This window comes from Pogona vitticeps, chromosome 1, assembly GCF_051106095.1.
Source record: "Pogona vitticeps strain Pit_001003342236 chromosome 1, PviZW2.1, whole genome shotgun sequence".
NCBI lineage: Eukaryota > Metazoa > Chordata > Lepidosauria > Squamata > Agamidae > Pogona > Pogona vitticeps.
In genome coordinates, this window is record NC_135783.1 from 316,408,927 (window position 1) to 316,430,803 (window position 21,877).

At 40.0% G+C, this 21,877-nt stretch overlaps 1 long non-coding RNA gene across 1 annotated transcript; it reads left to right on the forward strand.

Annotated features, from left to right (window-relative positions):
• Positions 1 to 1,327: 1,327 nt before the first annotated feature.
• LOC144585992 (uncharacterized) lies at positions 1,328 to 20,333 on the forward strand. The gene is made up of 2 exons (XR_013540654.1): positions 1,328 to 4,823; positions 6,002 to 20,333. It is a non-coding gene; the product is annotated as an uncharacterized LOC144585992 (long non-coding RNA).
• The last annotated feature ends 1,544 nt before the right edge of the window (positions 20,334 to 21,877 follow it).

A 21,877-nucleotide genomic window follows, 5' to 3' on the forward strand; every position in this document is an offset into this window, starting at 1 on the left:
AATTATAATAATAGTAATAGTAATAATAATTTGAACATCATTCTGTGTGAGCCTGTAGACAAATTGCGAGAAGATGGGGAAGGAGAATGTTCCGTAGATTATAATTTAAAATTTGCCACGGAAGTCATAGAACAGTGGAAAGGATGTGGGAACAAACAAGAGAAGGCTATGTCCTCTATCCTCTTCTCCCTGCCACAAGCCTGCTGTTTCTGTTTCAGGTTCTGGCAGGTGTCGAATCGGTTTTGGTATCAGTGGGAACAGCAGTAGCCCAAGAGTGGGGTTTCTAGGCCATGCAGGACCACAGCTGCCATCAGCTCAAGGCAGAGCTCAGGAGTACAGTAGATCGAAATTGTAGCCCAGCAACAACTGGAGGGTTTTTAAATTTCTTCCTAAAAGAGGAGGTTTAGAGAGTTGACTTTGCTAGGAATCTTGCAGGAGGAGAGAGAGAGAGAGAGAGAGAAAGAGGCTTTAAACCAGGGGTCTCAAACTCAATTTACTTGGGGGCCACTGGAGGCAGAGTCTGGGTGAGGCTGGGCCGCATCAAATTTTCCGCCCGAGGCAAGAGCCCGAGGAAGCTGCCCAGGAGTTTCTTTAGCCTGGCTGGGGCTCTGAGGAGGAGGAGGGGCACGTGAGCCCTCATTGCCAGCCATGACTCCCTCCAGCTCCTTCTTCACTACCACCAGCAGCAGCAGCAGCAAGCAGGACAAAGAAGCGGAGAAGGGAGGGAGTGCCAGCGACCGCCTAGCGGGGGGGGGAGGGCACAACATTTTTTTTTTTAAAAAAAAACCTCACAGAATTGCCTTGCCAAAGGAGAAAAACCCCTATTGGTACCCATGAAATTAAACAGAATGGGGTGGGCCCCCCACAGGTGCACGCACGCACACACACATGGAGGTCTGGCAACCTTCCTCTGAGGGCCTCAAAAAAGGGCGCACTCAGTAGCAGCAGCTACCCCCACCACGACAGAGGAGGAAACTTTGCGAGGTGAGCCTCCTTGAGGCTGAAGCAAGATGAAGAGGAGGAGGAAGCACCACTGGGTGCTGGGGCAGCCACTGGCCAGGCTGGTGCTGGGGGTGCCAAGAGAGAAAGAGTGCCAGAGAGCCACTTCCCTGGAAGAGGTGGCGGCAGCTGCTGTTGGCGGCTTGGAGGCGCTCTTTGAGGACAGGCCGGGAGCAAGCTGTGCTCTCAGGCATCATTCGGCGGCGGCTCAGGCGCTTGGGGAAAAGGGCCAGCAACATGCTTCACTCACCGGCTGTCCCTCAAGACAGCGCCTCTTGCACCCTTCATCCGGACCTGCAGCTGGTAGACAGGCGGGCTCGCTGGCAGGCTGCAGTTCCGCATGGGGGTGGTGCAAGAGGCGCTGTCTTGGGAGACAGCCGCCGAGCGAAGTGAGGCTTTTTTTTGACTCTTGACAGCAGAGGACGCGTGGGTGCTTCGGGGGGGGGAGGCAAGGCGGGGGCCACAAACTATAATCCAGTGGGCCGCAAATGGCCCCCAGGCTGCATGTTTGAGACCCCTGCTTTAAACTAACACTTCTCTAGCTCTGGGGCTTGTTATTTATATAATCAAAAAAAAATGGATGATACTTAGATTTACTTAGTTAATGCTGCATTTATTTGGGCCTTCATTTGGGACCAGTATGTTAAACTTATATGCCGCCCACTCTACCCAAAGGTCTCTGGGCAGCTTACAACAATTTTAGAGTGGAGCCCTAATTAGTTACAAAAAACAAGTTGCAATTTTAGTTAGTTAGGCATCCTTCAGTCTCGAAAGACTATGGTAACGTGCTTTGTATGGAGGACTTGGAACAGTGTCTAGTGTGGCTGAGGAGGCTGATTCGAGAGTGACAATCCTTTCCACACTGAAGACAATTCCAATCTGTCCCCTATCCAACTGCCTGATTTTGCTGCTTTTGTGATTTCCTCTTTGCCTCAGCCTGCTGGACAAAGGGCTAGTAATTCTGTTTCCTAGTTACAACACAAAGTACTAATATAACTTCAGAATCATTTGCTTCATCCATTTTGAGTTTTAACTGTCATGGCTGATTTAGTTTAATAGTTACAGTGTTATGCCCTCACTAAATGGTGCATAAGGGCCATCACATGGTTCTGGTTTGAAACACACTGTGTGTCATGCTGTTACCTTGTTCTCTGTTACAGGTGTTGATATCAGTTAGATGTGTGTAGGATGTGTTACTTGTAGCATTCAAATCCTGTGTAAAATATTTAGTGATTTTTGAGAAAGAAAAAAGCAAAGAGCTACTTCTGAAGATATTAACATGATAACTTGGTATTTCTGGGATGTAGAGACTATAATAGGAACTAATTACTTTCTCAAAGTAACATGCAATAGGAAAGTAATAATTCTTACCTAGCTTACAATGTTGTTGTAAAGATTAGTAAAATCCATATATTAATTGTTACCGCCATACAGAGAAATCAGTTCTTGTGTTACTTGTTATTAGCATATCAGCATATTGTCACCATTGAAAAATGCAGAAAAATGCTTTGTGGTTCCCTCAAGAAAACTCTTCAGTCACTTCTCCCCATCTCTAGCAAACATTACAAATACAATATTACCAATATTTGACATAACTGCAAAGCATCTGAATTTTATTCACACAATCGAATATGAGCTAGCCTTAAATTCAATCCTGCTAACTAAGTCTACAGGGAAACAAATCTCACTTAATTCAAAGCGGACTGTGACTTACTAGTTTTTGTGTCTATGACTGGTTTAGGTGTTAATTATACCCAGTTTCTTTGTTTTGTTTGCTTGTGGGTAGTCAGGCTGATTTCCTTTGGAGTATGGTTTGGAAGCTGGAAAAGGCAAGGGTGGGCAGAAAAGAAGTGCAAAAATCGCTTGCTGAATAATTCCTTGTTCATAGGAAGGAAGAAGCACAAAATGAACTGTTTTGTGATTTTGTCCGTCTCTTTCCTCCTCTTACTCTTCAGGCCAAACACCAACCTGTTCCCCCACCACCACCACACACACAGGCAAGTTCTTGCTCAACTCAAAAATATTAAATTAACCTATAGGTATAACTAACTTTGTTTCAGATCATAACTGTCACATGGAACTTGTTCCAAAGATAGAAAGAGTAAGTTCCTTCCAAACTCTGGTTGTAGTGATGAAACAGAAATGTTCTGAGGTAGCTGTGCTGTCATGGCACCTTTCACAGCAGCATCCTTACAGATCTGCTGTCTTGCTCCTTAAATGGTGTGCCACTGTTGAGCAACCCTTGACGGCTAAGGCTGGCAGGGCTACACACTGTTCTTTGCTTCCTAAGGGTCTTTATGTAGTTTACTTTCACTGTACAAGGCAAAAGAATATGTCTTAGCACAACTGCGTCTTACTCTCTTGTACTGAAAATCCATGGATCTACATCTGGCTGTGATTTTTACCACTCTGGCAGGTTGGGAGTTTGATTACCCACTGCGCCTCATGAGAGAAGAGCCAGCCTGTGTGGATTTGGGCAAGCTGCACAGTCCCAGGATGCCCCCAGAAGAAGAGAATTATAAACTACTTCTGAATCTCTACTTAGAAAAACCTGGAAAGGGTTGCTATAATTCAGAATTGACTGGACAGTGTGCAATTAGGGAAGAAAGATGTTTGGCTTTCTATGTACTGTTTAGTCACAATGTCTATTCTTCATCATTGACTATGCTGGCTGGGGTTGATAGAGCTGTAATCTATCTGAAGGAGCACACATTCCATACCCCTGCTTTAGAGTAGTAGTGGTGGTGGTGGTGGTGGTGGTGGTGGTGTGTGTGTGGGGAAGCGTTAGCCTCCTAGATGTTGGAGTGTAACTCTGGTTAGTGCCGACCACTTGTTGTGCTAACTGTGGCTTATGGGAGTTGAGCAGGCCCAGCTACATATGTTCAGGGTCCGAATGTAACTTGTTCATGGCTATGTCCATGTTGATTTGCAGACATTTTGTTTTCTGTGTCCAAGCATAGGTCTAGATGGATGATTCCTCAGTCACCTTGGCTTCTCTGGAGAGTTTCAGAGGCAGTTTCCAAAGTGATGCCACAGCTGTTGAGTGGGGAAAGAGGCCCACTACATACCAAAACCTGGAAATGCTGCTTTTTTCGGGATTACAAGTCTCAAAATCCCTCAAGATCATTGCTGGTTGAGGGTTTCTGGGAATTATGGTCCAAAAAGGTAGCAAATCTTTCATGCAACTCTTTCCACCTGTGGAATATTGCCTAGTTGCGGCCATTGGCCAGTAATGAAAAAACTATTGAAACTCGTGTAATGTCGTTCCATGATGGAACTTTTTTCTTGGAACAACTAACTCCACCCCATATCACAAACGGCTTTTGAAATTCCCCAGAACTATCATCCATGAATGGCACTACTGTGCTCCACAGACATACCCAGCTGTGAAACTAATTGAATTTTAGAGAAGTGAAGAAGTCCAGTTTTAACATAAGCAATTTGGTTCAAGATCCCATTTTCATTTGACTGACATAGGTTAGACTGATCTTGTGAATGACTGAGAATGCCTTTGGGTCCTAATTTATTTATTTATTTAATGTGGTGGGATGAGGCAGGAGAGAGTGAAGTACAATATAGGAACACCCATTGTATATACTATAGATCATGTGATCAACATGTGAACATGCGAATTGTCCCTCAGAGGAGAGTCCGATATTGCTATTAAAACTGGGTTAAACTTATGTCTTGAGTTTGTGAACACTATGTTGTTTTTAATAACTTAACAGTTCATTTTGAAGTCTCCTCTATGCTCTTTCTATTTTTATGTATGCAGCCAATAAGATGGACAAATGACAGGCCATAATAGACTGCTCCTTTCCCAGGTATCGCCTGCTTGTTTCCTTTATCTCTGAATAGGAAATGGCTTAAAGGCACCTGTGTTATGAAGGTCCAAGGGGCAGCTGCCTGGCTAGTGAATGCCTGATTATGTGTTAACATGCTTTGTCAGATATTGGCAGAATCTGTTCTCTTCTTTTGCCTTTTCAGCAAGGGTGCATTGACGGACTGACTACCCATTTATAGAAATGTTGTCCATCAAACTGTGAGGAAGGACAATGGTGTTTTTCTGTGGCCAGTGACTGTGGGAAACTTTTCTTTGGCTATTCAGGCAATTTTTCTAGCTTGTTCTGAAGAGGAGAGACTGATGAGTGCAAAAAGTACAATTAAGCAAAGCCAGACTTCAATTGAAGGCTGTAGTGTAGTCTGCTGTTCTCATTTTTTTTTTATTTGCAGGAGGGGAAAAAAAAATCTATGGGTTTTCATTTTGCTGTGTGGCATTCAGCAGGGGGCTATTACAATCCTATTTTTTTTTCTTGGACCACCTCATTCTAAGTAAAAATTAAATGTAATGAGAGCCACTTGGAGTTCTGAATATTTTAAAGCATAATTCCCACAGAAGGGATTCGACCTAAACTGCAGTGAGCATCAGTTGGCTAATTATAGCTGCATTTATATTACAGCAGGTGTCAGATGCAGTCATCTCAATAAAGTCCACATAATACTCGGGGGGCGGGGAATAACAAAAGCTTTTCTTTGAATGTGAGTACTAATTTCTGCTAGGTGTCATAGGAGCTCCGATACTTCTTCTTAGTAATAACAAGGACTCCATAGCACTCAGAAATGCATTTTGCTTTGGGATGAATTGACACTGTAAAGCACTTGCTAGTCAGACTTGGCAGATGTCAGTAGTTAATACAAGAATTGCAGAGGTTAGAACATAATGCAAAGAGTCTTATGTAAATACTTTTACATGATGGGATGGTTTGGAGAAGGAGTATGAGCGCTGTGCCAGCTCACTTAGCAAGATTTAAAGAGACTGTAGTAGATCTTCATCTCCTTTAGATCTTGCTCTGTTTACAGAACATCATCTTAGATCTTCCAAGTCTCAGGGCAGATGGGGAGAACTACTGGGATGAACGTGGCAAGCAGTCATCAAGAGATTCATATTAACTCTTTCTTCAAGGCATAGGTTAATACTGTATTTATTATATGTTTTTGTAAGCTGCAGAGTAATGGTTTGCCACTCAAGAGAGAGAGAGAGAGAGAAAGAAAGAAAGAAAGAAAGAAAGAAAGAAAGAAAGAAAGAAAGAAAGAAAGAAAGAAAGAAAGAAAGAAAGAAAGAACGAGAAAGCAGCTTGCTTCAAAGAAAGGACAGCAGAGGGTCAAGGCTCCAGCAACCTTTGGGCAACCTTTACAGAAAACATATTGGCAGATGTGTTATTTCCAACAGGTGTGTACCTAAGAGAGCAGCAAGAGATAGGTGAATATCAGTAGGAGTGGGGTTTTTTGGTTGAACCCAGAAGCCCTTGTGTACACATTGAGCAGACTTTCTTTCAACCTTTCTGTCCCCATTTCCATTTCCTGTGGTCTGAAAAAACATAGAAGCATAAGTTGAAAGCATAAAGGAACTGACTATGCTGGTTCTACTGTTGTTTATAACAGTTTGTAGACTTAACTTATTTTAATTTGTGTGTTTTTATAATTATGCTTGGCTTTGTTTGACTTTAATCTTTCCGTATTAGTATTTGTTTTTATTTTTTTATTATGTTTTGTGATGGCTGTAAGCTTCCCTGAATGAGCAATGAAAGGTGAAGTATTAAAATAATTATTATAATGCCCTTTGAAAAGTCGATGACATGTATCTATTCCCCAGAAAGCCATCAGATGGACCAGAAATCGATAGTATAGACCATGTTTCTGAGTGGTTGTGTTCTACATGTACACCTTTCTCTTCTATCCCACGTACCTGGGACCTCTGCAGAGCAAACAGCACCAGAATGTCAAACAAACAAACAAAAAACCCTAGAGACCGCACTCTTTCCCACTGTTTTTTTGCCCGCTATAATCTGTGGCCAAAATTAGTTGGAGTTGCCTGGCATGAAGCAATTCACCAGACCAATCTCATGCTCCATTCTGGGGCAAGCAGGTGACTGGGCAGTTTTATGTTTTGCAATCAGTGTATTAGGTACCTCAATTACCTAGAGTGTTGATGTTTTAAGATTCTGCACCCAGCTCAATCGATTGCCGACCAAATGACAGCAGTGCCGCTGAAGCTAACCCAAGTATTGCTTCTTTCTGTTTCACATTTGCTACTTTTCTGGTATTAGAGTCAGCACAGCTGCTGGTAGGTTTTCAAAGCTCAGAGAAAATGTATTTGCTGAATGTGTGGCTTCCTGATGAAAGTGAGCAATTTCATGATCTTTACACTTTTCAGGTCCCCCTCCTTTCCATTGTCATGTTATAAATGAGCAATTGCCTCAGCTAGCATTCGGAGGGTGGTAGCAAAATTACTGTACTGAGTCCAGTGAACAGTTTTCACTGCATAGGATATCAGTTTCTTTGGAAGCCCTGTCCTTAAGGATGAATTCACCCCTACTATTAGTGTGTGTATGCGTATGTGCGCGCCATCAAGTGGATTCCAACTTATGGCAACCCTTTCCAGGGTTTTTGAGACAGAGAATACTCAGAAGTGGTTTTCCATTCCCTTCTTCTGGGGGTGCCCTGGGACTGTGCAGCTTGCCCAAGGCCACACCAGCTGGCTCTTCTCACAGGAGGCACTGTGGGATTCAAACCGCCAACTATGGGAGGCTTCAAACTATACATAAACATATAACTCCCTCTAGTTTATGACGCACCAGAACAAGAACTTCTATAAAACTATTTCTGCATACAAATATTTTGAAGATAATGGCTAGAATCCTGTTTGTTAATGGTCTTTGGTAAAACCCATCAGTGTAACTTTTAGCAGTGAATTGTCACAAATTAAGAAGGCAGTAATGAAGGCACACCAATTGTGTGACTTGGTATATGAGAGGAAGTACCTAACACTTATGCTTATTTCTGAACCTCTTACAGTTTTCCACAGAAAGTTGCACTGATGGAGTTTTGCAGCTGTAAATATGCAATAGAATTCTGCCCATCGTATACTTAATATGCAACACTATGGTTTTTCTGCCTTTCATTTTTTGTTATGGCACTTCGTCTCTTTTAGAGTGGTCATGAAAGCATTTATTATGTTAGAAATGCATATGGAGGCTTTGCTGACAATGTTCCTATGAGCATCAGGGAAGGCAAAGTGAAATAATGTTACATATTATGATGTTACACACAATTCTTGTAATATTTTGGTGAGTATGTTTATTACGACAAATATTAGCTTCATTTTTTTCTGATTTGAGCCATAATTTCGAAGTTATTGCTGTGATAACATGGAAGCCCTTTTATTCCCTTCCCCCACCCCCAAGCTATATTCCAAGTGGCCTCATACTACCGGTTATGTTAAAAGATATTTAAGAATCAGAATTCATTGCTGAAGAAATTATATCTGCCCACATAACACACAGTAATTTTCATTAACTGAACAGTATAAGATGCATAAGCTCAGTCTGGTCATGACCAAGAGCACAATCATATACAATCACACTTTGTTTTAAAAGCTATCATATGTAAAGCAAACTCAGAATTTTATTGCATATTTCAAACATAACCCCTTATTTCTATGATTCCCATTTAATTTTTCCCATGCCAATTTCCAGGCTGAAAACCTTGTTGTATGCATGAAAATCATTCATAGATTATGCTTAATCTCCTCAGGGGATGTGGCGGTGGTGTGTAGGAGACCAGTGTGGTGAAGTGCTCAGACAGCTGGACTTGTACAGGAGAAATCCAGGTTTTCTGACAGAACCATGAAATAGCACAATTTCAGACCACAGGCTTCTGCACAGGGCTAGAGTCTTAGATTCTTTGTTAAAAACAGATAAGAATTCTGGCCTCTTGGTGCAATGCTAATCTGAGCAGCCTGATAAGGGTAGGGTTTGAAACCTTAGGAACTTGAGGGGAGCAACATTCTGAAAGGATGAAGAGAGGACTATGTGGAAGTCAGGAATAAGCAAAAAAATTTACGATAGAAACTACTTTGCTACAACTTGCTGTCAGAAATACACACATTTATCAGGTATTTAAAAAGAAACAAAACCAAGATATTGCAAAATACAAATAATTAACCTGTTCTTAAAAAAAAGATGGCCTTAAAAAGTTGGAGTCATAAATCCAGTCCCTGCTGTGTGCAATAGTTTCTTATTTATTTATTTGTTTGTTTGTTTGTTCGTTCGTGCATTCATTCATTCATTCATTCATTCATTCATTCATTTACTCACTCACTCACTCACTTAATATCATTTGTAGGCAGCCTTTCTCCCAACAAGGGGCTCAAGGCAGCTCACAATGCTAAAACAAGTAGGATTGAAAACAATAAATTAAGCATTAAAACGTAATTAACCTACAATAACAATTTAAAATGATTAAAAAATTAAAAACTTTAAAAACGCATATACTAAGCTAGCATACAGGACTCAGTTATCAAAAGCCTATCTGAAAACGTGAGTCTTCAGCTGTCCGTGGAAGGATAAAAGGGAGGGGGGCAAGCTAATCTCCTGAGGGCGAGTATTCCACAATCTGCGAGCGGCCACAGAGAAGGCCAAACACAGTCCAGCCTTTTGATTTTGTTTGTTGTGTCCTTAGTTTACAGAATGGTCAGGTCCCTTTAGGTGCCAGGGTAAGAACAGACTTTTTGGGTGAGTTGCTCATCCCATGTGGCCCAACATGTAGTTGTTTTCTCCAGCTACCTCAAAGGTTGTTTTCTTGCTGCAAAAATCTGTTCTGTTCCTTTGATTCTTTGTTTTAGAGTAGGTTCTTGTGTGATATAAAATTTTAAACCTATTTTTTACATTGCTTACATTTACAAACCTATTTTTTGCATTATTTACAGTACTGTCATTCAGTTTATTTTCTCTGAGGTGCTTTTTATTGTATTTCGTGGGGGAATGCAGTATATCAGTTTTTAAAAAACAAACTAATAAAATAAATGGAAATGTTAGAGAAACTGCTTGGGTACTAAAATAAATTAAACAGGGAAGCTAGAAACCATCATCACCAGCAGCCTGGGTCTGTAGTTACGTAATACTGCCACTTTCCTTATTTGTTGAAGATCTTGGTCTAGTCAATATGGTGATGGAATGGAGGGGAAGGATGCATAGCAATAATTTATGTTAACATAGTAAGTAGAAATTAGTCCATATAACAGTAACATGTTGATCTGGAATGCTAAAGCTGCCTTGTTGTCCTTTCTGTTAACATACGTTAATGCTGCCTTGGGTTCCTTGTGGGAGAAAAACAGGTTATACTGTGGCTTGAGTTCAAATTCCAATCAAGTCTGAGGTTATTAAGTGCATTTGGATAAATAACTTTACATGCCAATGCCGTCTCCACAGCTTAACTGAATAAGATAAAGATTGATTTTTAAATGTGATACAACTTAAATAATTTAATAATTCAGATGTAGCTGTTTAAAATAAGTTCTTGTTATTTTATTTTATTATCTTACTCTGGGATTTAAAACTATGTGAATATCAGAATGCATTTTTTTTAAAAAACATAACATTCCTTGTATATCCTTGTCCAACATACATTGTTTTTAAATGCACAAATGTTCTAGCCCTCTCTAATCCTCTTCGAGACTTTATTTTTAAAAGTCTATGGCATCCACTTCATTTCCCTTGTTATTCTTATCCTTAAAGAAATTCAGAAGTTAGTGAAGCATGACCCTTCATTCCTGAGGCTGCATTGGCTATCTTTAATCAAGCTGTGCTTTTCTAAATGTCTCTATTTAATCTCCTAAAATGCTTTTTAAGACCTCCCCCCCCTGCTACAAAAGGATCAAAACTAAATGGTCTGTAATTTCCTGAAGTGTTCCCAGATCCTATCTTAAATAATGACATTAGGTTGGCCATTTTCCAGCCATCAGGTCTTTCCTGAATGGTGTGACTTTGTAAAATCTTTGCTGAATCTTGGATAAACTGTCCCCCACTGTCTCCTACAATCCTGGATGTAGGTTGCTTGGTATTATGTATTTCATGGAATGCCATTCCAAGTTCTCTCATCTTACATAGTCTCAAAGTTGTTTTGAAGTGAGGAATGGTTTCCATAGGTGTATACTTTGTGATAGATATATTTAAATTACCAGGATAGGTATAATTCCTCATTTATGAAGAGCTGGTTTTCTTCAGAGTATCATACAAAATTGACTGAAAAGCATTCATAGCTTTAAAAAGAATTAAATATACATGTTATGCAGTCACTATAGTATTCCATTTAACTAATCTCAAATTTTGTTTTCAAAATTTATTTGGATGCTGCAAAGATCACAGGTAGTTAACTTGTGCATATATATGGGACAATAAATTGGGATATTTCTCCACGATAAACTGGGTTAATTCCCCCTTGGAACACCAAGATGTCATGATATAAAATATTTAAGTGAACTATGGATGTACAGTATATAGAGTCTCCTATTTTATTGAATTATTGCTTGCAGAGAATTCATAAATTTTGGTGTGAGAAAAAATCTGGAATGGCTAAATTGAGTACCCATATGCAACAAAATGCACGGGGAGCTGTGTTAGCCATAAAACAGTTCCAAATTCCATGTTGTGGTGATGCCTTTATTATTAATTAATGTATCACTGTAACATGTACTCTAATATTTATTAGTAATAAAAATGTTACAAGATGGATTTTGAACTTTCCTTGTGGCTAACAAAAATTCCTCTGCATTTTGTCAAACTCATATGTGTTAATTTTTTTTCTTTTTTAGCAATACTACATCTGCTGTATAGTTTAATGTTTATTAGAAAATATTAATGTTAACTTTTGTAACATTGTAATAAGCGTGTGTGTGATTCTTACTATGGCTTTAATAATTTTTAAAATATGCATATACGAAGAACTGAATGCAGCTTTTGATAGCACGGATGATGAAACCCAGCACAAAAATGGTCTATCCATGTATGTTGTACTATTTGAAGTGGAGTGGGGAGTCTGTGGTGAACTGAAACACAGCATTGCCTACCTGTTTAACTAATACATTCCCCCCAAAGAATTGAGTCTGCCTGGGCTTTTCCATGAACCCCATCTGACAGATACAGTCTCATTATTTGCAAGAAATTGAAAAAAGACATTTGAATGTGTGAGGAGAGTGAGTTTGTGTGTGAACAAGTCATTTACTGACACTTTTTCCCCTTTGGCCTTTAAATCTTACTACCAACACTAGGTTTTCCCTGTCCTAGGATCTAGCCACCTGACTGTTATGGTGTTCTGTCCTTCTCACTAGCTGTTCAGCTTGCACAAGGATCTCAGAGCGGTAGTACTTGAGAGAGCATGTAATGTAGGAAAGTGCAAATCTAGCTGTCTATCAAAAGTCCTAGCTTTAACTGTACAGTCACCAGCTATCTTACACAACCTGAAGAATGGGTACATGGGGTTGCAGTGTGTACCAGAACTAAGCTGGCTGTATGTCCTCTTTTAGAGGGAGTAGTACTTTGTTTTAAAGATTTCAAGACGACAGTATTCCTTTTGAAATGATCGACCATTTGAGGAGCTGTCCAGTCTGGTTCTTCAAATGAAGATAAAAAAGCAAGATTGTGGGATCTCGAAGGGGATCTTGTAGGTGTCCATCAACCAAGAGCACATAGTCAGAAGACTTGATAGGCATACAAGTCACTGGATCACATCTCCATCTGTTTAACTTTTAAAAAAATTCTAATTTAAGTAAATCAGCATCCTCTCTTATCTTCCCTTTGCTGACATTTGTTCTCTTTTTGTGGTGTTTTAGTGACCACACTGACTGGATTCCGTTGACCTCCAGATCCTAGTAAATTTTCCCCATTTTGCATGCTTAAGCCCTGTATCTGTGATGTCATTAGTAGCCAATGAGATGGTTGTCCTGTGTTATATGCTGATGTCAGCATGTGACTTTTAAACACAGTTCCATCAGCCCAATGCAAATAGTAAAGCCTTTGGGGGCAAACTGGATGAAGACAACAAATCATCATAGACATTTTCTATTGTGTACAGCACAGTATACAACAGATAATGTCTAGGGTGATACCTTAACTTCAGACAGTTATTCTTCAGAAGGTACAATAATGTACAGCCATGCGGAAAAAAATATATATCCTCTTTGAGTTCTATCGTTTTACCTATTAGGACATAATAAAAATCATCTGAGCCTTAAGCAGGTCTGAAAATTCGGTAAATGCAACCTCAGATGAACAACAATACATGACATATTACACTGTGTTGTGATTTATTTTACAAAAATAAAGCCAAAATGGAGAAGCCATGTGTGAAAAACTTAAAGGCACCTTATGATTCAATAGCTTGTAGAACTATCTTTAGCAGTAATAACTTGAACTAACTGTTTTCTGTATGACTTTATCAATCTCTCCATTAATTGTGGAGGAATTTTTGCTTCAGTTCATTGAGCATTGCAGGGATTTACTTTACTTTTTTTTTTTTTACTTTTATTGAACTTATACCCTAGTGTTTGTGCACAGCTATCTTAAGGTCCTGTCATAGCATTTTAATCAGATTGAGGCCTGGACTTTGACTGGGCCAATGCAACACTTTGATTCTTTTACAGAAGCCATTCTGTTGTAGATTTGCTCATGTGCTTGGGATCATTGGACTGTAGCATGACCCAATTTTGGCCAAGCTTTAGCTGTCGGACAGTTGGACTCACATTTGACTCTAGAACACTTTGATATACAGAGGAATTCATAGTTGTCTCGGTGATTTCAAGATGCCCAGGTACTGTGGCTGTAAAACAAAGCCAAATCATCACCCCTCCACCACCATGCTTGACAATTGGTATGAGATGTTTGTGGCACTATGCAAACATGGCACTATGTATTATAGCCAAACATTTCCACTTTGTTCTCATATGTCCAAAGGACATTTTCCCAGAAGTCTGGTCCAGAGGCAACTTTGCAAACCTAAGCCATGCTGCCATGTTCTTTTTAGAGAGAAGAGACTTTCTCCTGGCAACTCTTACAAACAAACCATACCTTTTCAGTCTTTTTCTAATTATACTGTCATGGACTTTAACATTTAACATATCAACTGGGGCTTGCAGAGATGCAACTTTTGGGTCTTTTGCAATTTCTCTGAGCATTGCACAGTCTGATCTTGGGGAGAATTTGCTTGGACATCCACTTCTGGTTAGATTGGCGACTGTCTTGAATGTTTCCCACTTGTGAATAATCTTCCTCACTGTAGAATGATGGACTTAAAATTGTTTAGAAATGCCCTTATAACCCTTCCCAGATTGATGAGCAGCAACAATTGCTTCTCTGGGATCATCACTGATGTGTTTCCCAGATTGATGAGCAGCAACAATTGCTTCTCTGGGATCATCACTGATGTGTTTCATCTTTGGCATTGCGTTAACACACACCTGAATGCTCAAGACCAGCAAACTACTAACACTTTGCCTTTTATACAGGTGGTTACACTTGCTGATGATCAGTTACTCAAGGGCACCACCTAGCTGCTACTTAGCCTCTTGATTCCTATGGAAGCAGTAAGGGTATGCTTAGTTTTTCACACATGGCTTCTCCATTTTTGTTAAATAAATCATGACACAATGTAAGATTTCATGTATTGTTGTTCATCTGAGGTTGAGTTTACTTAATTTTCAGATCTGCTAAGGACCAGACAATTTTATTATGTCCTGATGCATAAAACAATAGAATTCAAAGAGAGTGTACTTTCTTTTTCACATGGCTGTAACTGTGCAAATGGATTTAGGATTTTTTTTTAGAAAAATGAAAATAGGTCTTTAATTTTTTGAGATATTCCATGCAGAGAGCATTAAATATCTCACTCATAACAGTCTTTGCAGGAGGACAGGCAAATATGCTAAATAAAACCATATTTTATTTGGTTAACTAAAGACACTGCAGCAGTGTCTTACCGTTGTGCATCCCATAGGCTCTTTTAAACAATCTGATTTTCCTGTAAAATGCACACTCGTCCTCTCTCACAGGAAGCACCTATTTCTCCTGACTCTTTTAAAGCAGCAAACATCATCTCCCCATGGTACAGCTATTTAGCTGTTGACTTTGGACTGGGAGTTTGCAGAACTACCCTGCTAAGGCTAAAAATGTGATAGCAGTACCTTTTTACTGATCATCTGGATAAGCCCCTTTATGCCTGTCTTTCTTCCTTTTGAAACTGTTTACATTTTGCCACAATCATAGTTTGCCTTATCACTGCCTCAGCAGGTGGGCAATCATCAGTGAGATCTACTGCGAATACACTGCAGCTGATGTATCTAAATGGAACCTGCACTTATAGCCAGACCTGTCAATAACTTTAGTATTATTACTGAAGATAGCTTCTCTCACCAGATTAGTTTCTTTTTGCAAAGATTATTCAGTGCCCTACGCACAAACACAGCAGACATTATTGCTCTTATTTGTCACCTCTGCTTTCTGCAGAGAACACTATTATTTTTATTACTCTTATTATTAAAAGTATTATTATTTATTGGTAAGAGCAACAAAGAATAGCCTTTTTTTTCTTGCCACTGATAATAACAAGGTGAACACTTCGGGAGTTTAAAGTGCTCTGTATTCATAATCTAATTAATTTTCAGTGCAGCTGCGTAAGGCAAGTGGAGTAGTGATATATTTCTCCTTTTAGGGAAGGGAATCTGAAACTGTGGCTTTATTATTTGTAGGGGATGTAGGAGCAGGATTGGAGGACCGAGGTTCAAATCACCTCTTGTCTGTCAGGCTTGTTAGTGACCTTGGACCTGCTGTACTTCACAGGGTTGTTGTGGGGATAAGAAAGAAGACAAACCTGTATGTCCTGAGCAACTTGGGGGAAAATGAGACATAAAAGTCATAAATACCAGTTAGTTTAGAGTAGAGTTTGGAGTAGTTGAGACAGGGTATCCACGGTGGAGAAAATACTACTTCTTCAGCCCTGCTGACTCAGAATAGTCTAGAGCATTGGTTCTTAACCTTGGGTTACTCAGGAGTTTTGGACTGCAACTCCCAGAAGCCTTCACCACCAGCTGTGCTGGCAGGGGTTTCTGGGAGTTGCAGTTCAAAAACATCCGAGTAACAAAGGTTAAGAACCACTGGTCTAGAGGAAGAAACCCAAAGGATGGAAAATGTAATGCACCAGATTATAAATTGATGGCATCCCTAGTTCTTAAGGCAGAATGTGGCAGGAATGAAGGAGACCATGAATCTGTGGGTCTTTCGTTGTCTTTGGTTCATAGAATCATAGAAGAGTGAAGGGGTCCACAAGGCCATCATGTCCAACCCCCAGCTCAATACAGGAATACAGTGCAGTAATGGTTACTTCACTTTAAGCAGTATCATTGGTGGAACATTACCAATGGGACAGCAACAGAGATTGAAGGTCTGCCATGATCCAGGCAGGGCCTTCATAGATGGATCTTCTTGTCTACTAGGAGAAAACGAGATCTATAATATCCAAAGCTTCAACTTTGATTAATAGTATTCTCTCCAGAACTGCTGTAGAGCTCAGTGGTTCAGGTATCTGACTACAAGACCAGAGGTTGGGAATTTGATTCCTCACTGTGCATCCTTAACAGAGGTTGGGCTTGATGAGCCACAGGGTCCTTTAAAGCTCTTCTTCTTCTTCTTCTTCTTCTTCTTCTTCTTCTTCTTCTTCTTCTTGTTGTTGTTGTTGTTGTTGTTGTTGTTGTTGTTGTTATTAACCTCTTTTTAAAACATCCAATGAAAGAGAATCCACCACCCTTCAAGCAAGTCCCATGTTAGGCATCCTCAGTCTTGAGAGACTATGGTAATGTGCTCTGTATGGAGAACTTGGAACAGTGTCTAGTGTGGCAGAGAAGGCCAATTTGAGAGTGACAGTACCTTTCCGTGTTGTTTTGACGCTGTATGCAAAGCTGGAGTATCCTCTCCAGAGCACAAAGCCTGGGTAAAATAATATGGAGGATAGGCTGTTACCCAAGCAGCAAACCCCCCCTCTCCATGTCGCTGAAGTAGTCCAATGGAAAGGCAAGAGCCAATACAATTGATTCCAGCAATGTCACAGGAGTTGGCAGAACGACACAAACTGACTCTGGCTCCGGATTTTGCCTCGAGGTTAACTCCTGAAGCCTTTTCCATCAGTGAATATAGCCACAAGGTAGTGGAGGTTTGAAATCGGAGTTTTCCTTCTCCTAGATGGGCTTCCTTCCAAGGCTGATGAGCCCCACCTACCTGGTCTGTTCCCTAAGAGTGTGGAAGACCTTTGGGTAGTGTGGGCGGCATATAAATTAAATTAAATTAAATTAAATTAAATTAAATTAAATTAAATTAAATTAATTAAATAAATAAATAAATAAATAAATAAATAAATAAATAAATAAATAAATAAATAAAAGTGTGGTCCGCCCCCAAGACTTTTCTGACCCCCAGGTGCATGCAATGCTATCTGCCTTTCCTATTTACCAGATTAGAGTAGAAAACAGAATCAGAGAATTTTATTTAGTGCTTCTGCTCGCACTCATTTAAAGCCAAACCCCTGCCCCTTTAGACCATGTGGTCAGGGAGAGCAAAGGTCTGTCTAGAAAAATATATCACCCCCCAAAAATGTGCTCCCAACAGAGCTCACCTTGTGCCTCAGCTTCCTCCTCAGGGAAAGGGCTTAGAACTATAGCTCACACTCATTTAAAGCCAAACCCCCACTGCCTTAGACCATGTGGTCAAGGAGAGCAAAGGTCTGCTTAGAAGATACTCCCCCCCCAATGCTCCCAACAGAGCTCACCTTCTGCCTCAGCTTCCTTCTCAGGCAAAGGTCTTTGAACTATAGCTCACACTCATTTAAAGCCAACCCCCCACCCCCCTTAGACCATGTAGTCAGGGAGAGCAAAGGTTGCCTAGAAAAATATCCCCCCCCCCAAAAAAAAGAGTGCTCCCAACAGAGCTCACCTTCTGACTCAGCTTCCTCCTCAGGGAAAAGCAAGCAAGTCCATTCTTCTGTCAAATAGGTCTTACTGTTTAGGCAAAATCCTTTTATTGGCAATCCATTACTATGGGTCCTATTAGTCCTCTGGAATCCATTAATTTTGGTCCTATTACTCATCTGGAGTATAGAAAACAAGCTTGCTGTATCTTCCATATGAATATAGCTATCAAATCACCTACTACTGTCAAATGAGATGTCACTCATCTTATATTTGTGCATCTGATTTCTCCTGCCTAAATGTAGAACTTTATCTTTTTCCTTCCTGAAATTCATTTTGTAATTGGTCCAGTCCTCCAGTTTGTTTAAGTTGTCTTGCATCTTGATTCTGGGATATTAACTACCCCTCCCAGTTTGGCATCATTTGCAAATTTGATAAACATCCCCTCTATGCCATGACTGAACAGCACTGGGTTCAGGACATCCCACTAGTCACTTCTCTATAAGATAGCAAAGAACAATTGCTGGGTTCTCTTTGGGTATGCCTGCCAGTCACCTACAAGTAGACTGAATAGTAGTATCGTCCACCCGGGTTTTACCACCTTGACTGGTAGAACACTGTAATAAACATTGCTGAAATCAAGATACGTTATATTCACAATATTTGCCTCATTTACCGATCTTGTGACTCTGTTAAAAGAGAGAGAGAGAGAGAGAGAGAGAGAGAGATTAGTCTGGCATGACTTGTTTTGACAAACCCATGATGGGTTTTATAAAACACAGTATTTTTTTTCCTTAGTGTTTAAAGACAGATTGTTTAATGATCTGTTCTAGAACTTTTCCTGGCATTGAAGTCAAGCTGGCTGGTCAAGAGTTACCTGGATCTTTTCTTCTTCTTTTTGAAGATTGGGATATTTGCTCACCTCTAGTCTTCAGGGATCTCCAAGAATTCTCAAAGTTTAGAGACAGGATCTGAGATTACAGCTGCAAGTTCCTTTAATACCATGGGATAGAGTTTCTCTAGCCCAGGATACCTGAGTTCATTTGAGCAGTTAGATATTCTCATATCACCACTTTGTCTATCCCACCCCACCCTCTGCTTTCCTCCTTTGTTCTACATGTACTCTGTTGAGCCCTCTTTTCCTTTTGGGAGAAGGCAGATGAAAAATAGATATTCAGCAGTTTTGCCTTCCCTTTGTCCCTTCCTCCCAGTGAATCCATTTCCTTGTTCTTCCTCTTGCTTCAAGTATGGCTAATTTTTTGCTGTTTTTTAGTCTTTCTTACAAGTCTGAGCTTTCTCTTCCTAACCTTCTCTCCACAACTAAAGGCTATCTATCTTTTTCTACTCTTTCTTGGTTGCTTGCCCTTCTATTTCTTATCCATGTTCCCTTTAAATCTTAGCATATCCGAAAGCTTTTTGTATGACCAACCGCTATTTCTTTAAGGATTCACAGTTTCTTTCTTTGCCTTTATTTTCACACCCTTAAGAAACTCCCATTCATCATGGACTCCCTTCTCTTTCAGTAATTCTAACCACAGGATATGACCCAATATTTCCTTCTCTTTATTGAAACCAGTTTTCCTTACAACCAGATTGCTCATGATATTATTCTTGGCTTTCCCTTCTCTCATTATAACAAATTCCAAGAGGACCTGGTCACTTCAAACCACAGTTCCCACTGTACTCAACTTGTTCACCATTTCTTTACTATTAGGACTAGATCCAGCACAGCAGATCTTCTTATTGCTTCTTCCACTTTCTGGATATAAGTAACATTTTAATTACCTTCATAATCATTGTGGTTGACAACTAATATGAATGATAGAACATCATAGGATTCAAGTGCTGGCATGTGCTGTGCCTTCTGCTGCTATTTTATATTCTTTTGTGGGTGTTGAGTCAACAGTGTGATGGATGGGAGAAACATGTTTTTTGTTCCCCAGGCCAGCAGCTTGCAGCATTCAGATTTTTAAGGGTGACTTGAAATATCCTGTTTACATTACTTTTGAGAAATAGGTGGCACATTTTAAATTGCAACAGTTACTAACTGCTTGGGGGCTGGACCTATATCTGTAACTAATTATTTTTAACAAAATGTTTTTCAAGTTCTGACTAGAATATAGTACCATATAACATGATTCACTAGACTTTGGTGCACTTTTCTTTGGTTGCTAGCAATGTTTCCTAGAGGGCAAAATGTAGCTCCTTTGAAAAATTGGCTTGCACATGTCAAGCAAAATGCATTACACTAATGCTTCTCTAATACGTGGTGTTGCTGTTTTACCAGGCATTATAGTGCTTAATCAGTGGAATTGTGCTGCATGTAGATATTCAGGAAAAGTGCTTAATAAAAATCATTAAATTTTAAATGACAAGAGCGCACTTAACTCTAAAGATAGTAAATACCTTGCCATGGGGAAGGTATTATTTGATAGATTGCAATGGGGAAGGTAGAGGTTTAAAAATAAATGCTTCCTTCATTTATTTCAAAAGTGCATGGCTTATATCCTTTGGTTCAACCCATGTACTAATGCTTTGATTCCATGCTATGATAAACTAATCCATTATGGGCTTTTAAGCAGTAAATATGAAGTACTTAAATCTGCTCAATGAGAAGGATTGAGTGTCTGAAGTAAGGATCTAGTATGAAGGAGGGTTGGTTGCTTATATGTTTTGTATAGGGGTAACATGAAACTACTCAACAATCTTTATGTTCCTTTTCACACAGCATGCAGCTGCCTGAATATGTTTTCTGAATTCTGTGCAAAAGGATGCCGGAAATCAACTTATGGGCTTCCTATGCCCCTGTATTTGCTTCTTGAAACTCATGCTGACCCAGGTCTGCTAGAATCAGCTTTTGGAAAAGGTTTTATGCAGCTTTTTTGGTTTTTGGACTGCAGCTCCTGGAATGCCGTAGCCGGCGTGACACTAGTGATGCTGGCTGGGTGCCTCCAGAAGTTGGAGTACAAAAACATGTTCAACACAAGGTTGATGTGAGGTTAAATTTTAAATGCTGCTTTGAATAACTTGGAGGAAGGCAGCCTGTGTATTTTAATCAGAAATAAGTCAGATTTACTCCTTGGTAAGCAGCACAAGGCTACAAATTGAATGTACAAGGTACATTCAAGATGAACTTTCTCTGTCTTCCTCAGTGAGAGGCCTCAAAAGTTGCATCAGATGATGCAGCCTTTACTGCTTTTAATTAGAACCATTAATTAGCACCCTCCTGAGCTTCCGCAAGCAAATTAAAACCTGGCTTTTTACTCAGGCCTTCCCAAGCACCACCCTTTTGCAAAATTATGCTGGCCTGTTGTCTGCCATTTGATGTTCCAGATGGGCGATTTTATGAGGGGGGAGTTAGGGTTTGCTTGGATTTCTTTTAATATGTTTTATGTGTTTTATATGGGTTTAATAATATTTTGTAAGCTGCCTAGAGTAGTGGCATGAGTGGGGAATAAATAAATAAATAAATAAATAAATAAATAAATAAATAAATAAATAAATAAATAAATAAAGGGTTTATATGTATGTCACTGCTAGAGCTCTAGCTTCACCCTACTTTACTAATTTTAGCAATGATGAATTATATGTTTTGAACTGGGTAGCAGGCTGTTGGCTATGGAAACAATGCACAGGATCCAGAATTAGTCATGTTTCAAGGAGATACACTGAAATGTATGAGAGATAAGGCAGCTGCGACTAACAGATCAGTGAATGTGCCCTGACTGGACATCTGGATCAAATCCAGTTGTTACTACAATGCTTTAGAGGTACTTTAAGGCTGTAGACATAAGGCTTTAATATTCAGTCCTTCAAAATATCTGTAGTTTATGAATATGATATGTTATAGAGATGGGAGATTCATCTTTGTGTCCCAGGAGAGACAAAGATGAATCTCACCGGCCTGCTCCCAGAATCTGCCAGTCCACTTAGCACTCACCAAACAGCATGCATGGCCAACTTCATCGACAGTGCACCTATCACGGCAGTAGCCCAGCTGGTGCTGCTCCTCCTTCCTGCTCAGAAAGCCACTCCCCCAGGAGGACGAAGATGAATCTCCCATGTCTAGTGTGTTGCTTCAAGGTCTATGAT